Raw genomic sequence first — 16,167 nt, 5'->3', positions numbered from 1 at the left:
TGTGCCTTTGATCTCCATCTCCAAAGCACCGTCATGATCACCATCGTCACTGGTGCGACACCTTGATCTCTATCGTAGCATCGTTGTCGTCTCGCCAACTATTGCTTCTACGACTATCGCTACCGCTTAGTGATAAAGTAAAGCAATTACAGGGCGATTGCATTGCATACAATAAAGCGACAACCATATGGCTCCTGCCAGTTGCCGATAACTCCGTTACAAAACATGATCATCTCATACAATAAATATAGCATCATTTCTTGACTATATCACATCACAACATGCCCTACAAAAACAAGTTAGACGTCCTCTCCTTTGTTGTTGCAAGTTTTACGTGGCTGCAACGGGCTGAGCATGAACCGTTCTTACCTACGCATCAAAACCACAATGATAGTTCTTCAAGTTAGTGATGTTTTAACCTTCGCAAGGACCGGACGTAGCCACACTTGGTTCAACTAAAGTTGGAGAAACTGACACCTGCCAGCCACCTGTGTGCAAAGCACGTCGGTAGAACCAGCCTCGCGTAAGCTTACGCGTAATGTCGGTTCGGGCCGCTTCATCCAACAATACCGCCGAACCAAAATATGACATGTCGGTAAGCAGTATGACTTGTATCGCCCACAACTCACTTGTGTTCAACTCGTGCATATAACATCTACGCAATAACCTGGCTCGGATGCCACTGTTGGGGAACGTAGTAATTTCAAAAAATTTCCTACGCACACACAGGATCATAGTGATGCATAGCAACGAGAGAGAAGAGTGTGTCCATGTACCCTCGTAGACCGAATGCGAAAGCGTTAGCACAACGCGATTGATGTAATCGTACGTCTTCACGATCCGACCGATACAAGTACCGAACGCACGGCACCTCCGAGTTCTGCACACGTTCAACTCGATGACGTCCTGCGAGCTCCGATCCAGCAAAGCTTCACATGAGAGTTTTGTCAGCACGATGGCGTGGTGACGGTGATGATGATGCTACCGACGCAAGGCTTCGCCTAAGCACCGCTACAATATGATCGAGGTGGATTATGGTGAATGTAGCGATCCGACCTCAAACGGTCAAGTCTCTGTGCTTTAATGTCATCCCTGGATCGATAATGCTGACACACATAGTACTCGAAGGATTTATAACAGAGTATCAATTACACACTTATTACATAGAATGTCTCAAAAGAAAACTTATTACAATAAATATGGCTTAAGGCCATCTAATATGATAACAACAGAAGGCTTGGAATATAAAGTGAGTCCATCAACTTTAACGACATAGCCGAGCTGCATGGCAAACTGATTAGTTTTCTTTCAATTAGAGGGGAACATTGGATACCTTTCGGCTGGACATGATTATGATGTCAACGCCACAAGATAAGGACAGACTGGTGTCAACACACCATAAGCTCCTCCCTTGGATCCAATCAACACGCCAGTCACCGATTGCCTAGAACAGAAAACAACAAGAGGCGACTTGAGAAACTCAACAAGTAGACCAAAAAACGCATGCTATCAACGAATTTCAAGTTTACAACATGACAACCTAAACTAAGCTACCTATCTTGTTAATATAACTAGGATCGGTTCTTTAATGGTTCATGTACCACTGAATACATGGGGGTAAAAAGCACAAGGGCATAACGGAATCCATACATGTTCAACATGAAGGTGTCAGCGTGAGAAGCCTCCAACAATTCTCTAATGCTTAAATTTTTGGAAGCAAGGGAAAAAATAGCCATAAAGCAGCAAGCAAATAGACCCCATTTGTTCTGTACTAACAAAGTAAAAACTTTCATGGCATAGCCCTGGCTCTCTCTAAATAGCCAAACCCTAGCATGGCATAGCCCTGGCTCGATGGTCACAAGCTCAGACCAACCAGGGGCGAGGAGCAGAGGAAGGCGAGTTGCAAATAATCAAAAAAATATCTACTCCCTCTGTCCCATAATATAAGATCGTTTTGCAAACTGTTTTAGCTTGCAAAACAATCTTATATTATGGACAGAAGGGAGTACAAAATATAGATAAACCAAGCTTCACTTGAAACATTGAAAATTGCTCTCAAGCTTCACTATAAATTTGCTCTCTCTATCAAAAATGGTAAAAGTTACATAAGTTTGCAGGAGATCCAAGCACATCTAGTAGCCACTCTAAACATCCTAGAATAGTAAAATACTGGAGCAAACTAACATATTTTATTGAAAATCAAAGTGGAGCCCAACTGTGTGGGCGTCAAGGTAGTGGTGGAGTTAAGGCACCAAGCTTACAAAAACAATTGTTCAGATTTTATCAATAAACTCAAGGAAAAGAATGTGACAGTTCCATTGCGAGCACCACTACCACATAAATCACATACTTAGGCTTTTATCCTAGACGACTTCATCTTTATAGTTTATACACAGTTTGTACTACAAGGTTATATACATAGTTGAACACTAAGATCGAGTATAGTACCTACTATATTCTTATGCAATCGTACAAACAAATACCTTCGAAACATAGCAAAACATCATTTTATTTGATGTGACAACCATTAACTACTACAAATCCTAGCAGAGCAACCATTGCAAATTAGACAACAGCACAACATAATATAAAATCATTTTGTTCTATTTGTAAGCCATTAACAACTCCAAGCCTTAGAATACAGATCCTATAAAACTATAACTGGACAATTTCATCTACTAGAAAGATTGTGGTGGCTGGCCCACCACCATAGATCCAAACGCTAAAATAGTCGGCTTGAAGGCCAAGGGCTCACCTAAACCGAGGAAGATGAAGCGCTTCAACGGGCCACTAAAATGGTGACAGTATCAGAAAGTATTCATTTTACTATGAGATGACATAAGGCAAAAACTAGAACTGAGTGTCTGTAAAGCAGTTGAACAAAAGATCTTCAAAACACCCCAAACATAAAAAGTTTGACAATATAAGCTTGTTCTCCAGTGGCAGCACTAGAGGCCAGTCTTCACAACTTAGAGCTCAAAAACCAGTTTTGGCAGGAATTAACAAAGTCTGATTAAAATGCAGCCCTTGAGAAATATATAACCTAAGAGGTCTAGTGCGTGTGAGAAGAATCGGTACTCCAGCAAGATGTTAACGTGAAGATTGAAGTGAATGGATACAAGAATTAGTTGTATACAGTTTTAATCGAGGCAAGATTTAAAAATCCAGTTCTCACTTTTCATGCAGACAGGAAACTGAAAGAGCTATTTAAGAACATGAATTTGTCTCCTTGTTAATTCTCCCTCCTATACCATGAAATTGCGATTACTATTCTCCCTCATCAATAAAAAAAGCCAACATCTTCCTGAAAACAACTACTACCAATTTTATCCATCTCCTTTACATACATACACAGTACACCCATGCAATGCATCAGCCAACAAATAAAAGGCCTTGACCCGACGCTCAAAATGAGACAAGTTTATTTGGTACACGATGCCCAAGCATTCGCCAACCCAAGCAAATCAATGATGATCCATTCAGAAATTGATTCGTGCACTACAAATCAAGGATGAAGCTGTTTCTGAAATGCATTCGTTAATGCACACAAATTCACCATGGCTTGATGGCGGTGGGCACACAGAGTATGGGAGAGAGCAGAGGAGAGGAACCAGTAGCTTACCACATGTGACAGAGTCGAAGAAGAATCAGCTACTGGAGGGGCAGGGCGTGAGGCGTTTGAGTGGAAGATGAATCTCGCGCGTATACCATTCGGCTATCACCTACATGGGTGAGGAAACCACATGAGTTGTGAAGATCAATAAACAACAACAAGAAACATGACCCCTTTTAAGACAACTTTCAGTGATGTTACAGCCTCATAGTTTGCTAACGGATGATAACTTTGCTTCAGTGCGAAGTGCAAATGCTGAAAACAAACAGCGTTGTTATTCATAATTAATTGTAGCTCTAGCATATGCTGTTGCTTTTAACAGGATGTCCAAGACATTTCTCATACAAATGTATCCCACTATGACTAACATGCTTGACTATAGAAAACCCGACTGGCTCCTTGGAAGAAAACCCAACAACACTAGCTCCTTAGAAGGAAATCCCGTAGTAAAGATTAATCAAGCTAACCTATAACATAAATTCCATAATGCTAATTCTCAAAACCACCCGTCAAATGCCAAGTCAGCATTGCCATTTTTCTTTCAGAAATTAAAGACATGTCCCATTTCAGAAAAATAAGGGATGAAATCGAGTTCCAGCCCAAGGAGAACAATATAAATCCAGCAACACTAGCCAGGGCTGTTGATACGGCGAATCTGTACTGCAGCAAGACAAGTGTGCCTATGAAATTACAGACTCAACATGGCAGCATCATACTCATGGGCGACGCCAATGATCAGGTCAAGGACCAGGACCAGCTTACCTTGAAGGAGCAGAGCAGGTCGAAGACGAAGAGGAGCACCAGCATTCTTCGGCGCCGGTGCTAGGCACCCCCTTGCGCCTCTCCTTGGTGTCGAGCAGGACCAAGCTTCAGTTAACAAACTACTTCCAATTCCCTCTCAAGTACTAGTAAACAGAGACACCTATAAAGCATTGCCAGCTTGGAAATAAATACAACTTCGCCAATCATAATATTTTGACCAAACAACAACTAAATACAGAAGCTATCATACATACAGAGAAAGCGAAGATCCATAGACAACCATAAACCAAGCTTCATGCAAATAAAATCATGAATTGCGAAAGAAAATCATGAATTTGAAAACTAAGGCAGGAGAGACTGAACTCAATGTCACATCGGATCTTATGCTGAATCATCAAAACAAAATGCTCAACCATGAATGATTCGTTTCGATTTAATCAAACTGTATGACACTGGAACTAGTAGGAGTAGGAAGGCATCCTTGGAAATAAAAACCACTCCATAATGAGATCATGGTACGCAGACCACATATATACTGTTAGAATTTCAGGAAGGAGGCAGGCAGGTAGTGGTGATACTACATCCCGAAGCAAACAAGACCGCTCCATGTGGGTGATGGGAAACTAAGTATATACAGATGCGCATATATATTCAGGTGTGCTGTGCTGCTTAGTTGTTGAGTGCGAAGAAGTGTTTCAGACTTTTGAGTGGGATGGGAAGTTTGTATCAGGAAGACTAGTGGTAGAATGATAATTACCAAACAGACAGACCAACAAGCAAACGAGCAAAAAAAAAGAAACAGTAACATCATCACTATGCAAGGACATACTGTAGCAGCCTGACCAGACATAGAAATGGCACAATGGACATGAACGCAGATCGACCACATAGTGATGGCTCGATGGACACGACAAGCTCCGAGCAACCACCGGAGACGGGGAGTGGAGAAATGAGAGGACCATACCATGGCTGTTTTTGTAGCCGATGCCAAACAACACCGTCAGTCCGTCACATGGAAGCAGCAGCGCCGTGAAGCCTGGCACGACGAACCCCTTATTGTACCGAATCGAATCCTGCTGCACAAGAAGGACAAAAGAAATAAGAAGATAATCTTGACATCAAATCAAAAAAAAAACTAGAAATCATGGACTCGAGCTTGGACAAATCATGAGGTGACCTAGTTGAGGTAAGGTACATCAACAACAATGACCTAGTTGAGGTAATAAATAAGCATTCTATGCAAATAGGAGGCAACGAGCCACCTTTACAATAACCAACTTGTTTGTCGATACACGCGTACACAACTAGGAATGAGTGATTTTCTTTGTTCTCATAGAAGGCCATTGATCTGTCAGTGCGCAGAACATCAAAAACTGAAACTCATACAAGAAGAATTCCTTAGTAGAGATAAGAAAATCAGCTCATTTTCATATAACTAAACCCATGTACTGTAGCATATCATCATGATCTGCTAATGGGCAGAACACATTTGCAACAGAAATACACATGGTAATTTCCTGCTCACATGAGCACGACACAGCACACATGGGCTACAGATTAACACATACCACCTACATTGGAACAGAATTGCTAGTAATCATGTACTATGCCTATATGATTAGAGCAGTGGCAACCGGCTCAATTCGACATCCTAAACCCAGCAGAGCAACATAACCAACCGGATTATAGCACTAGCAACATAACCAACAATTAGCATGAACCCCAGGCACATCACAGGAACCATAGCATCCATCGACCCACAACCCCTTGCTAACCAAATTGTGACCATCTATCGGAGCAACCAGAGGCGGGGAGCAGAGGAATCAGAGGATCTCACCATAGCTATTGTGTAGCCAATGCCAAACAACACCACAGCATAGCAAAAGTCGTCGAGGTGCCTGGCACGAGAAACCCATCCAGAGGCCAAATCCTGTGCAAGTTGTAGCCGAGGCCGGACATCGCCACCGTCGTGGTTGCGGCATGGCAGGCAAAATCACTAGCATCACACGGCGTCAGGGAGAATTTGAACATACACGGCTGGCTGCACGTGTACTATGAAGAAACCACCACGGTCTGCATCCAAATCTTTTTGCTACAACAAAAAAGAATTCACAATTAGTTTGTACACCTAATCAGTGGACCAAAGAAAAATCATAAGAAACAATAAAGAGAAAGGTCTCTCCGTATATCAAGAATAGCTCTAGGACTTTGGACCCAAGTCCATCAATTACCAAATCTATAGAACCGGTACAAATCAGCCCTGTTCAACAACTAAGCAGATTACTCCAGGCATTAGAAACTACTCCCTCAGTCCGGAATTACTTATCGCTCAAACAGATGTATCTAGCACTGAAATACGTCTAGATATATCCATTTCAACAACAACTGATTCCGGACGGAGGTAATAGTAAACAGGAGGCAGGCGACGTACATATCAACAATTGTTTACAGTGTGAGCATACATGGATATCAGGTGTTTACCCATAGAAGATACGTACTAGACCATTCAATCTCAAAGAAACCAAACTGCATCACTATTTAAGCAGCTCATGCTTTTCGATTATCTGAATAAATTGCAAGAGAGTGTTATTAACTGATGTTTTTATTTTGTTGAGAAATGGAACAATTCTTTCAGTGATGAAGTCCATCATGGCGAACTTAACATGAACCCCACCACATCACAGGAACCATAGAATCCATCGACCCACAGCACCTTGCTAACCAAATTATGACAATCTATCAGAGCAACAAGAGGCGGAGAGCAGAGGAAGGAGACGAGCTCACTGTGGCAACCTACTCGTACTTATTTTTATTGTCACAAGGAAAAAACATGCCTAGTCTTTCTAGATAAAAAGGAATATACATTGGTAGATTGGGCTGCAATAGGACCACCCACAACACTATAAGTCTTCCAGAGGCTGTCAAATAAAAGGAACCTTTCCAGAGAACTTATCCACAAGATGCAGTCTGTTCTTCAAAGCAAACACACTAGGAACACAGTTTGGATTGACAGAGAGGGCTCACCTGCTGTACATACAACAGGCAGCCTGGTTCTGATGGGGCGGAGGAAGGAGGGCCTCTGTGACCCATGAGGGCAGAATACTCTACATGAACTCCAAGGGTTTGCACTCCTGCCTGCCACCCACACATGAAAAAGAAAGCACATCTTCAGTTAACAGAAAGCAGCAAACCAACAAATATTAATGGAAACTAGCAAAACAGCCCCCTTCCCTTATAGATGGTCTGCCGCACGGATAATAAACAGGACAACACACACACACACACACACATATATGTAGTTCAGAACTTAAAAAAAGGGTTTATTTTTTATCCATTCCAGCAAACCTTTTGGATGTTTGACTAGATACTACTCATACGGATCAATATAACATATGAAAATTGGCATCGAAGTATGCCATAAAAAAGTTACTCCCTCCATCCGAAAATATAAGAGCCTTTTTGACACTACACTAGTGTCAAAAACGGTCTTATATTATAGGACAGAGAACTTTGGTAATATGATACTTGTAAATTAGCTACTATATAGCAATACGTTTGCTGACGACGAACAAACATTTGAGCTTGTACAGTTGCTTCTCAAATCTCAGTTGGACTCTAACTATCTGTGTGTATAACTTGGAATTAATTCAAGAAACAGAAAGCATCGTAACTCAAGTGGAACTGAGGTCCCTGGAGCCCGGCGACCAAAGCGCATTTTGGCATGTACCGGTCCATGCTTTATTGTTACATATAGAAAGCAACACCAATTATTGGACAGACCGACCAGGGTGGCAACAGAGGAAGGAGACAAGTTGGGAGCTACAGCCATGACAGTCGACATCTGTAGCTGTTGTTTCTCAAATCTGGATTGGCTCTAACTCTCTGCATGCCTACGATTTAAATAAAACCCATTCATCAAGAAACGGAAGTGTGATGCTGGCCAGAAGAGGTCACCGGCAGACCGCAGTTTGGCAAACACACTTACGCAGAGGAGCGTTTGTTGCAGGCCATCTCATATAGAAAGCCTGCCTCGTTAAGAAATGAAATGTTGGTGTGAAGCAAGATAATTAAGCATATAGAGCTGGAGAAGGCGGTGCACCCATTATGGCTGGCCGGTCTTAAACAAGGACATAATGTGAGATCCAAAACCATGGGCATCCTTGTAATATGGAGGCCATCCTTGAATCTTTCTTGTCTTTGGGGATGAAGAGGGTGCCTTTACCTTTCCTTGAGGGGTGGCTGGGTCGTTGTTCCTGAGCGGCCGACATTGATGAAGAGAAAAGAAGAGACGGGATCCCTATTCTCCTGGTCGTTCTCCTCCTCCACGACCAACCCATCCATCCATCAGAGAAGAGAAGAACCGTGCGCCTGCCATGGAAAGGAAATCCCATGCATCAGGTCAGGTCAGGCCAGGCCAGGAAGAGGAAATCGAGAGAGAGGGGCGGACCTTGAGGATGGCGTGTGCTGCTGATTGCCCTTGAATTTGAGGAAAAGGAGGAAGAAGGAGCAGCGGGCCTTGACGAGCACTTGGGCGGCGTCCCCGGCAGAGGACTCCATGGTGGCACCTCCAACCTATAGAGAAGAGACGTGGCGAGATGTGGGTCAGAGAGAGATAGGGAGAGAGAGAGAGATAGGGAGAGAGAGAGAAGAGGAAGAAGAGGAGAAGAGGAGGAGGGATTCATACCTGTGCTGCGGCCGGTCGCCATGGCCAGAGGGCTAGGGTTCCGGGCGCGAGGATCTGATCTGACCGTGGGCTGCGCTGCTCGAGCGGATCTACGGCGAGCGAGAGGAGGGGAACGGATGGATCGCCGGCGGTGGAGTGGAGGCCGGAGTTGGAGCTGGGGTTGGGGGAGAGGACGGAGGTCGGCGGTGGCGGTTGGATCTGGAGGGGATCGAGAGAGGAGCAAGACAGAGAGAGAAGCCGCGCGGCCTGGCTGTGGTTTGGTTGCGTTTTCTTTTCTTCTTTTTTCTTTTGTGGGCCAAAGCAGTCCCTTCCCGCTCCTTGGATTGAATTTTCGTTCAAAATCAGCGCGAGCGGTCGCTCCTTGGATTGAATTTTCGTTCAAAATCAGCGCGAGCGGTCGCGTCGACCAGAGCGAAAGGCGGGAACATCCATGTTTTAAGGGATATTGGTCACAATGGCACCAAACAATAAATTTAGGCATAGAGATCATGAGTTGTAGACATGGTTATAAAAATATCTTGTACTTCAAGAGGATGTGTTCGGCAAAATAGAAGAATTTGTGTCGTATGTGGCTTATTACCACACTGACAAATATTGAATCACCAAACAAGCGTACATAGTGAACCATCGAAAGCTTGACATATTAGCCCATAGAATTCACACCACATCCAAAAGTCAAACAAGGTCCACGAGAAACAAAAAATTATCAACAATCAAAGAGCATACAGCGTCTCTGACACATGTATGTCGATGCATTTGCTCAGTGGCTACAGAATAACACATGACTATAGAAACATTTGTCAAAGTGTGATTTCCCGCTTCCCCTGCATAGCCATGTTTCTCTATGTCACATCTACTTCTCCACTCCGGCCTCCTTAAAAAATTGAATCCTTATATAACCAAAATATATGAAACTCACAGTATATATCTTTCAACAAGCATCTGACTTATTTTTCACGGTTGTGCCATTCCTTCTCCATCTGATTTCTCAATTTTTTTTCTATCTATGTAACAAAGCATCAATCATCATGAGAGAAATCAACACAGAACTGACCCACTATAAATTATCAACCAGGGGTTCCGAGCATTAAAGTGAAGGTAATAGTTAGCATTTGATGAATTATAAGAGTAGAAGAGTATAATAAAAAAGTAAGAGAAGAAAACATACTATATTTAGATTCTTTCATGATGGTGAAATTTGAAGGGTTGATTGTCTATAATAACTTTCTACAATTAGGACCATCCAAAGGGTGTAGCTAACAAGTCAAAATTATCCCAGTTAGTAATGCAATGGATGTCTTTGCCTTGCTGCTTCTAGATAGTCTTATTCGAAGACAAGTTTGTCTCTAAAATCGACCAACATAGCTTGATTGACAAGCAAGCAGCAAGCAAGCCTGGTCAATCAAAATCATACAAAAGCTTGGTAATTCAAAATTTGACCCTACCCACAACAAAGAAAATAAATGATTCATCGTCTCTTGTTATGATCTAATTTTCCTAGAAAATGATGTTGTAATAGGTAGTTCCTCAAATATTCTCATTGCTAAAAGCACAAAGATACTACTTCTTACTTGAGAAACATAACTTCAAATCTGAAAGTGCTACGACAACAGAGCAAAATCCGAGGAATGAGATTCACCTTCAAAGCAATACAACACAAAAGAACTCCTCAAGATCCTGCGAAGTATTAACTGAGGAATATAACTGAAATAACTTGAGCAGAAAAACCCACATGAAGTTAGTGCTAAGCCATACATTCAACCTTTGTGTTTGGCACAGAAAAAACTCAAAATAAATAGGTACCTTAACAAACCAATAGCACCAAATTAGAGAGAGGGGGGGGGGGATAGCAGAACATACCTAAAATTCCACCTATTTTATATAATAAAGATATAGCTGAAATTACATGGTTGTCTAGTATCCCACCCTTCAGAACTTCTTTCCGGAAGGTATTTGGGTCCAACACAGTGGGGTATATAATTGTTGCTTTGCACATCTGTACCATCAATGATCAATCAACCAATGGCTACATTTCATTATTGATCAACACTGACTAATTTAACCTGAGATTGAACTGACCCATGGTATAAACCAGTAAACAAAATATTTTGTGTCTAGAAACACCAACTCTACGTAACAGACAATAAGTGGCAAAAAATACCCCGGCTAAATATTTCTGGCTGGAGTTCACACAAAAAGAACAGGGAACACTGAATCGTCAGATGAATCAATTATGTTGCAGTATGTGTTTTCATCTGTACATATCACAAATTTGCAGCCTTAATAAAGTAATAGTGAAGAACAAAAGACCATATACACTCAAGTCAAGTTTTTGTAGAGTGGGTGAGGCAATTGTAGTACCAAAGAGCACCCAATAGCACTGATATATTCTGTATCGAGCCGAAAGAAGATGCCTCTTTTTATTAGATGTCTATGCAGTAACTCACGCCCTACAAAAGATTATCTAGATCTGCTGCTTGCGCAAACTATAACATTTTACCCGCAAATGAGGCTAGGGGTGAAACTGTAATTTAGAAAATTGAAAAAAGCAAAGTATATGATCTGCTACCATACACATGGATTAAGCTAGATCCTCTTAATCCTTATTCACGTTGCACTGGTTAAGCTAGGCGATGAATTCTCTGCTTAACAGTTCTTCAACTTCTTCTACATGTTAATTTCCTTTCTTTTTAGCCACTTCACATTTAGTGGACAACTGACCAAGCGGATGAATTATCAAAGACATATGCAGCAGTATAGCTAATGTCTTCCGGAATGGCGAGCATGTTACATACCTCACATTCATCACCTGGTAAGGAGCAACGCTGACCGCCAGCATTGTTGACTGCGGAAGCTCTAGGTCACCTTAAACAGACAAGACACATGTGCATAAGTAACATATATCTGTTTCAGGTATTATCAAATATTGTACTTAATTTTAAGCAGGACGTATGGATCTTCGTTGTCACTCTACCTGGAAAGGGTAAGAACAAACGCACTGCAAGCGCAAGAAAAGCAGTCCACATCCCATATTCACTCCTAAAATTAGGAATAGACACCATAGGATAAGTACGCCAAAAGTAAGTGTTCTTGTCTCAAAAAGAATAAACATCCAGTAGCTATAGCAAGAAAAGAGGAAAAGGTAATGATTCTTTTGGGCCAAATGGCAGAACCTTACTTGATCCATGAGATTACAGTGCTAGGTGCTTGCAGAACAAACAATGGCACGATGAAGGATTTGTGTATGCCTGTGCCTTTAGCAAGCAAGAGCACTCTGCAGGAGGGAAAAGAGTAATAAATAAATGCTCAAAAAATAGTCCAATCATTTGATGACAAAACCAAATACCCCCGCCGTTCCTAAATATAAGTCATTTAAGAGATTCCAATAAGTGACTACATATGGAACAAAATGAGTAAATCTACACTCTAAAATATGTCTATATACATCCGTATGTTGTAGTCCATTTGAAATCTCTCAAAAGACTTATATTTAGGAACGGAGGGAGTATGTTGCAGAATGAAATAAACTACATGGAGAATAGCAAGAGCCGAGTTTTTGAAGAATTATCACTTTCAGTTACACAAGATTGCCCGTCCTCAAGATAGCAATTGCAATTTGGAGTCATGGCCTGAACAGCCCCAGTAACTCATCCAAGATCTGAAGCAAGATTACCACCTTGGTGTTGACAAGTTAGTGTCGTAACATGAATGCGCTAATAACTTATGATGGATCAGAAGCATAAAGTAGATACACTACGGTTCCGCGGCAAGCTAAGCAAGTCACCAAGTGGACGGAACCTGAGCATCATGATACGAAAAGAGTACCATTCTGTAAGTTATGTTTAACAGACTGATGATGTTAACATGACTTGAATTTATACCTTGAGTAAATTTCTGCATTCGAATTATACGACATTCAAATTTTTAATACAAAAACCATGCATTGCAGTTTCCTGTGATAAAGAGTGACGCCACTGAACACAAGGTGTCATGTTAATGTGTAAACAGACTGAATATCTGGCAGTATTCGTTATCGCAGCATATGGTACTACAAGTACACTGTCTATCTAGTTCTTGTGAAGTGTGTTAATGTTGCTCCTACCTCCTAAAGATATGAACATGATGCGTTAATTCTTTTACTTGCTGTGAAAATATCAGCTCGTGGTTACTGATCAAGAAACCAACTCCATCTAACAGTTGTTGCATGATGCCCTCTGAGTAACCATCGACAGGTTACAGAATGTATGACAGGATCGTGCATCTTACAATTTGACACCAGCAGATGCGCAATTGACAGCCCTCGCAGGCAAAAGCACGAACATATTCGGAGCCCGAAAGGATTATGCGTTTCTGTATCATGAGCAAATCACATCGGAAAAGGTACCTTTGGGTATCGACGATGAGATGGGGGAGGCACTCACGCCGCGGCCGCGACGGAGACACACTGCTTCATGAGCGGGATGATGTACACCGACGCGTTGCACACGACGGCGCTCCACCGGCTCCGGCACGGCGGGACCAGCGGCAGAGTGGCGCATCCCCTGCTGGCCCTGCATAAACGGCGCACACAGAGATCACCCGACGACACGGTGGGTAGACGAAAGGCGGGCGCCGGGGTAACCCGGCGAGCAGCTTCACCTGAGCGCGCCGGTCCGCGCGGCGGGGGGAAAGCCCGCCTTCCCGGCGGGCTGAGCCGCCCGCGCCCGCGGCGTCAGCACGGGGCAGGGCGCCGCAGTGGGGGGATCGCGAGGCGCAGCTAGATAACATGCTCTCGGTCCGGTCACGGGCGGGTCCATCGACGCAGGCGAGGGCAAGGGATTCCATGGTCGTGGTAAGGCCTCAAGGGACTCCCAACCTCGTGGGACTCCCAATCAAGAGCTTGGTAGAGGATGGACCACGACCATGGGAGGGCGGGTGCTTGGTGGAGGAGGACCGAGGGGAGCCCATCGACGCAGACGCCGCAGCGGGGATCGTGAGCGGCGTGGATGGCGTGGCGATTTTTTCAGCAGGGAGATGGGATGGGGAGGAGCGAGGAGGTTGCTAGCAGATAGGGGCGTGAGACGTGTGTGCCTGGTCGTTGCTTTTCGCATGCCATGTTGTGCGGGTTACCGGATCGTGGGGTAGAGGTTCATTGAACCGGTTCGTTTGTTCTCTGGGTTTTTTCCGCGTGTATCGCACGAGATGGAGGAGTAGCTAGCGAACAAGGCGTGCGGGTGGATTGTTTTCCCAGCGATTTCCTCGGTGCGGGATCGAGGTCGAACCATCGAGAGGAGGTCGAACCATCACAACGTTCGATCCTCCTTTAATAGTAGAGATTACAGAAACCAGATTCAATATAAAAATATATAGCACGAAACTAAAAATGTTGAACGGGTTTCTTTTAACCGCAAGCAACCACTATTTCTTTTGACAGGGTAATGGCCTCGGCCACCATTGCCTCCTCCTTGGATTGGTTCCTAGGACAGGGAACATGTGTGGAGGGAAGAAGTACACCATGAGCACGAGAGAAGGCTGTCGGGTTCAACAAGGTGGCTCTACTAAGCCTGACTACATGTTGACCTAGAACGACGACGTCGACATCATGCCTTCCATCATCTACCTCAAGCCGTGCAAGCCCAAAAAGGGCAGCCACCTTGTGTTGCAGTGCATCAGGGAGTCTCGCACGTCGCCATCTTCACCCACGAGTTGCAGAAGCTTGCGTAGGTCTATAGAAGTTATGTGAGCCACCCTCCTTGCCTCATGATTTCATGTGCCATTCTTCTTCAGGCATGGCTATCTGGCGCGCGAGCGTTCCAACGCTCGTTTTCCGACAGTCTTCAATTTGAAAAGTGGCTTAACTTACGTGGATTAATTAGGGATGGTTAATTAGAGGCGGCCCCCCTAAAAATCAGGGGGGCGGTGATTAGTGTTGATTTGGGTGGGGCCGCCTCCCTCTTGCCTTGCCTAGCCTTTGCATGTGTGTGCGCTGGAAGTCTCACCCGGTGGGCCTTGATGGAAAGACTTGTCGGCTGATTAGTTGTGATAGACTAGATCGCCCGTTGTAGCGGCCAATCGCTAGGAAGTCGTTTCGTCTTCTTCATCACCAGTCCTAACGCCCTTAGTTGCAGTGGCCGGTCGTGTTGGAGAGTCAAGGAAGATAGTTTTGTTAATGAGGCATCTTTTAAACCGCGGTCATATTTCTCTAATCATTTGTGTATTTGTGCCCTAGTCCCCCTCAGTGGCTTGTTTCGTGCACTAACGAATGGGGCAAAATAAATCCCCTGAGGAGAGCTCTAGGTTGTATGTCGTGGCAACGACCACACTGTGTGCCTAAACTCGTGGTGACGATAATCTCGCCCTTCATGTCATCATCGGTCGGCGTCGTTGAGGCCAGCTGCTGCGCGCGGCGACGATGGGAGAGGAGAAGACAATCGACCCGAGAAAATATTTTTTTATCTAGAATTGCCGCGCGGGCACGTCTAGCCGTGGAAGTTCGACGGATAAATGGAGCTAGCGAGTGATGCTTGACTAATTACCGGAGTAGGAAATTATATCATCCACAACCGGACTTGACAAATCCGATCCCCTATACGTTCATCCATAGACACTGACTGGTCACCCCTTAAATTTTCATGGCCGCATCCAACACCTCATAATTGATATCTCAAATCCATACAAAGCATGCAAAAAAAATTATGTACTGCGTAGATAACCTAAGTTAGCCTACACCACTCATTGTCGGAGATGTCAACGACCTCCGCGCCGGCAGTGTCGGACGACCTTGCCTCGTGGTAGATGGCTGCCCGCCGCACCTTCGGCTCCTCATTGGACTTTATCTTGGCAAAGATCTTGTCGAGCTCTATCTCGGCGAATATCTCGTTGAGCTCCGTGTCGCGCTGACGGAGGAAGTCGTGGTTGGCCTCCACCTTCGCCTCTAACTGGATGGAGTCGAGGATGGCCTGATGTTGCGCCGCCACCTTCGCTTGGGCCACCTCGAACTCGGCCAACGCCTCAGGTATGGCGAAGCCCGCAACCGGAGGCGCCAGATCCACATTGTCTGCCTCCTCCTCCTCTAGCTCCGCATCCGCCATGACCCTATCTTGTGCTCCTCTTCCTTTGTCTCTGGCAA

General features: G+C 44.1%; 1 long non-coding RNA gene across 9 annotated transcripts; it reads right to left on the bottom strand.

Annotated features, from left to right (window-relative positions):
* Positions 1-1,128: 1,128 nt before the first annotated feature.
* Positions 1,129-14,153, bottom strand: LOC123087216 (uncharacterized). 9 transcript variants are annotated; one of them, XR_006441279.1, is made up of 15 exons: positions 13,698-14,153; positions 13,444-13,609; positions 12,631-12,717; positions 12,238-12,333; positions 12,034-12,098; positions 11,855-11,924; positions 9,060-11,055; positions 8,823-8,947; positions 8,598-8,743; positions 7,400-7,510; positions 6,213-6,467; positions 5,340-5,451; positions 4,376-4,535; positions 3,623-3,722; positions 1,129-1,444 (listed from the first exon to the last, which is right to left on the bottom strand). It is a non-coding gene; the product is annotated as an uncharacterized lncRNA (long non-coding RNA). The 9 variants fall into 9 exon arrangements; XR_006441281.1 differs by lacking the exon at positions 12,631-12,717 and having other exon boundaries at positions 9,060-9,883; positions 9,979-10,063; positions 10,699-11,055; positions 13,444-14,152; XR_006441277.1 differs by having other exon boundaries at positions 13,444-14,152.
* Positions 14,154-16,167: the final 2,014 nt, after the last annotated feature.

The sequence above is a fragment of the Triticum aestivum genome, chromosome 4A (assembly GCF_018294505.1).
Source record: "Triticum aestivum cultivar Chinese Spring chromosome 4A, IWGSC CS RefSeq v2.1, whole genome shotgun sequence".
NCBI classification, from domain to species: domain Eukaryota; kingdom Viridiplantae; phylum Streptophyta; class Magnoliopsida; order Poales; family Poaceae; genus Triticum; species Triticum aestivum.
The sequence above is the reverse complement of the archived record's forward strand: the minus strand, read 5'-3'. Positions and strand labels throughout refer to the sequence as shown.